At 41.2% G+C, this 4,600-nt stretch overlaps 1 protein-coding gene across 1 annotated transcript in view; it reads left to right on the plus strand.

Annotated features, from left to right (window-relative positions):
• The window catches only part of LOC103590435 (protein NOXP20-like), a 24,840-nt gene that overhangs the window by 11,264 nt on the left and 8,976 nt on the right, over positions 1-4,600 (plus strand). The gene's annotated exons all lie outside the window — the stretch shown is intronic.

Below are 4,600 nucleotides of genomic sequence, written 5' to 3' on the forward strand. Positions count from 1 at the left end.
AGTGTGGGTGGTGGGCAGATCTTTCAATGGATTTCTTTGCATATTTCTCTTATTCCTTTTATATGTGTAGGAGTTAAGGTGTATTTGTAAGCGTCCCACACCCCCTAAAAAGTACACTTCTGACATAGGCTGTCTCATTGTCCTACTGTGCACCAGGGCATGTGCGTAAGGTGGTCAGTCACTGAAGTGACCCAGGTGCACACTTCCTGATAATCTTCCAGCCAGATATGACTTGATTCCAAGGAGACTAGAACCTATTTTATGAGAAGCAAGACTTCCTTAGGAGGGAAAAGTTATTCTCAAAGTTGGGCATGCTTAATGATTACTTTAGGTTGTCCATTTGGGAATAGAATAGAGTAAAACATTTGCCATTGCCTGGGGAGTGATTTCCTCCAGATGTCATAAACAAGTACCATCTCACAGGTGTTTTGTGTAGGTTGTGCTGAAAGGTCAAAACAGGTGTTTTGTGCAGGTTGTGCTGAAAGATCAAGCAACCACAGACACAAAACTGGCTTCTCCTAGAACCATCTGAAGGGTCCCATGTGAAACATTTTCACCACTTCTTTGTTGTATGGCCTTCAATAGGTTATATAACCTTTCTGAAACTCAGTATCTTCACCTGTAAAACGGAGGCAATGATACATGTTCCCAAGGGTTGTTTTAAGGATCAAATCAGATAATAAATGAGGGCACTTTGAAAATTTCATAGAAAAATGGAATTAAAAGATAATACAAATCTTTCCATGAGCTTTCTGAAGTACTACAGTGCGCAGCACACAGAACTGCTGTTATTATTGAGGCTCCTAACACAATGCCAGGAATATAGTAAAAGTGCAATAAATTGAAGCCTTTATTTATTTGGTCCTTGTTGTTATTGTCTCCCATGCACAGCAATGATAATGTGTGTTCATACCTTTGAATTGCCGGACTTGTTTTGTGCACAGTGTGTTACATACCTTTAATCAAAGCTCACACACGAGAGCTCAAATGCTTGAGCCTCGATGCTCAGGGCAAAATTATTTGAAGCATTCGTAAACTGTCATTTAAACACCATTGCCCTCTTTAGCTCCGTATGCTGACCTTAAGTGTGTTCAGCTTAATGAGATCTATGCCCATTGCATCAAAATAAAAGAATCGATTATACTGAAGCATAGAAAGAGGCCAATATCAAAGAGATAGTTGGGGTGTAATGTGTTTGAGCATTTGTTTATATCTACAACAGTCACTAAGGATGACAGCCTTGTCTTTGTTTTCCTAGTGAAGAAACTAGAACATTAGCTGTCAAAAGTCATGCAACTCACGTTGTGGACCAAGATGAGCTCATAGATGCCCCTTTCCGACACTAACTTTCACCAAAAAGAGTCAGGCTGTTTCTCTTCAAGTTTCATGATGCCTGAGGTAGACCTTGGTCCTGTTGGGGGTGTCATTCAGAAAGGATAAAAAGGAGATCCCAAATTCTCCCTAACATCAAAGAGATGTGATTGCCAGTGCAGGTTAAAGCAGTACTGCATCCCCAACTGGTGCTGGTCCTTGGAGAGGAAACTCGATTCAATACTGTTAAGTAGAAAGTGTTACTGCAGGTGATGTGTTCCAGTCTTAGTGGGGAGCTCCAGTGAATTGAGATTTTTGAATATCACACACACACACACACAGAATTGAAATGCTCAACACTATGCTTTAAGAAATGGTAGATTTGCCTCTCCTTAGGTGACAAAACCTGTTACCTACCATAATATATATATTTTCCCAAAGGGCATCTTCAGATTGTCAAAACACTATTAATTTTAATTAACTTAATTTAATAAATAAATGTCATTCAGACCTTCAATGAAGAACTGGGAGAAAAGAATAGAGGTGTTGTCATTGAATAAGTCCTATTATAATGGAGTGTTACAACTCCAGGAAGGTTGAGGGATTACCCAAAAGCTATAGAGAGGAATCTTATCAATGTGGGTGAGCAGAAAATCCAGGAGCAAAATTCTGAGAGAAATCAGAGTATTTCTATCAAAGTTTTTTCTTGTAAGCTCTTATATTTCTAAAAGCCTCCTAACAACTAAATAATTTATTTGGTAGTCTCACAAGAATGTAATAAACTGTTATTTTTAGATAAATTTAATGTCAAGCTCCTCTGCATTTAATATTGTTAGCTAATGATTTGCATGTTTGTCTTTCCTGCAGAGGTAATGTTTATAACACTGCCGTGGGTCTCTAATTTGGTTTACCACAGCTGCAAAGAGATTTTAAAAGGCCATTTCCGTTTTTATTGCCTTGGTAAAGATATTCTTTGCCACATGTATAAACCAAGAGTTGTAGTCATAAGTATTCTTTGTTGCACCATTTATTATCATCTGTTTTTATCTACTTCCGTTTTTCTCTCTGATTTTTTTTTCCTAAAATATTTGCTAAAAGTCATTAGTGTATGTTTCATAAAAGCTGGAGCTACACAAAGTACTTGTATCCTAATTTAGTGTTGATTCCTCCCAATTATTTTAAATCTCCCTATGTTTATATCTGTGTAGCACATAACAGTGTATTTACATAATACGTTCATGTTTGTAGAACACTTCTGCATACAACTCTAAAGGGGAGATGGGTGGGTTTTATTTTCCTCAATTTACAGAGGAGGAAATGGAAGCTGAGGAAGCCCTGTAACTGGACCCAGGCCACAGAGCCACCAAAGTCAGGAGCTGGGGTAGAACCCTCCAAGTGTCAGTCCAGGGCATTTTCTGCCCTGCAGCACTGCCTCATACATAAAGAGACCCTGCCCCTGCCCCTCTAACTCTGCCTACCTAGAGAGGACGAGACCAAGATCTCTGCCCAGCAAAGAGAGAAGCTCAGCTTTTGATGGATCCCTCTCTCTCTCTCTCTCTCTCTCTCTCTCNTTTATCTACTTCCGTTTTTCTCTCTGATTTTTTTTTCCTAAAATATTTGCTAAAAGTCATTGGTGTATGTTTCATAAAAGCTGGAGCTACACAAAGTACTTGTATCCTAATTTAGTGTTGATTCCTCCCAATTATTTTAAACCTCCCTATGTTTATATCTGTGTAGCACATAACAGTGTATTTACATAATACGTTCATGTTTGTAGAACACTTCTGCATACAACTCTAAAGAGGAGATGGGTGGGTTTTATTTTCCTCAATTTACAGAGGAGGAAATGGAAGCTGAGGAAGCCCTGTAACTGGACCCAGGCCACAGAGCCACCAAAGTCAGGAGCTGGGGTAGAACCCTCCAAGTGTCAGTCCAGGGCATTTTCTGCCCTGCAGCACTGCCTCATACATAAAGAGACCCTGCCCCTGCCCCTCTAACTCTGCCTACCTAGAGAGGACGAGACCAAGATCTCTGCCCAGCAAAGAGAGAAGCTCAGCTTTTGATGGATCCCTCTCTCTCTCTCTCTCTCTCTCTCTCTCAGACTGTTTAGTCCCCCAGCTCTCCATTTGTGTGGCTCATGCATTCTCATTCTTGAAAGCTCTGTTCAGGTGTCACCTCCTCCGGGAAGCCTTCTTAACACACCTCTGAACACTGGAGAAGTGCTGCAAAAGCCATTTCAGTCAGAGCCCTTACCTCTCTGAGTTAAAATGATTTGCTTGTTGCGGCTTCATCACAAGCAGAGACAGTCGCTTCTCTCTACTCCCGATGCATACACCTCCCTTGCTCTGCCGCAGCCACACTGGCCTCCTGCTGTCCCCTGACTTGCCAGGCACATCCCCCCTGGACTTTGCTCTTGCTGCACCACTGCTGGAAGATTCTTCCCCCTGACACTTCTTGTCTCCTCACTCTCCTCCTCCAGGTCATTACTCAAATGTCACCTTCTCAGCTCCCCTCCTGTCTTAGTCCATTGGGACTGCTATAACAAAATACCATAGATTGGGTAGCTTATAAGCAACAGAAATTCATTTCTCACAGTTCTGGAGGCTGAAAACTCTAGATCAAAGTGCTGACAGATTCAGTGTCTAGTGAGGGCTCCTGCTCTCTGGTTCATAGATGGCACCTTCTAACTGTGTCCTCACATGGTGGAGGTGGCCAGCTAGCTCTCTGGAGTCGCTTTTGCAGGGGAACTAATTCTATTCATGAGCCCTCTACCCTCCTGACTTAATCACCTCCCAAAGCCTCCACCTCCAAATACTATCACCTTGGTGATTAGGTTTCAAAATAAGAATTTGGGGGGGACATAAACATTCAGACCATAGCACCTCCTGTGTAAAATTCCTAAGACTCAGCTGCCCCTACCCCTCTTCCTTGGTTTATACTTTTCCATAAAACTTATCACTTGACATGTATGTTTTACTGATCTGTTTTGTTTATTGATCTGCCTCCCTCATGTGAGAATATATGAATTATAGGTAATAATAAACTGATCTAACCCAAGTGTTTTGAACAAAGACCTGCAAGCTAGCCTCACTGCATTCGTGAGCTGCTGATTAACCATTTTGTCTATAAAACAGAAAGTAGCATATCCAGACAGGTGTTAGCTACAACATTTGTCATGTGTTTTAGTCCTCCCTGAAGGACTACCTTCACCCATTGGCATAAGCCAGTGTATTTTCTTCTCAAAGAGTTTTGAGATCATGTAATCAGGCCAGATTAATGATGCTTTTAT

The sequence above is a fragment of the Galeopterus variegatus genome, unplaced genomic scaffold (genome assembly GCF_000696425.1).
Source record: "Galeopterus variegatus unplaced genomic scaffold, G_variegatus-3.0.2 Scaffold816, whole genome shotgun sequence".
Lineage (NCBI taxonomy): Eukaryota > Metazoa > Chordata > Mammalia > Dermoptera > Cynocephalidae > Galeopterus > Galeopterus variegatus.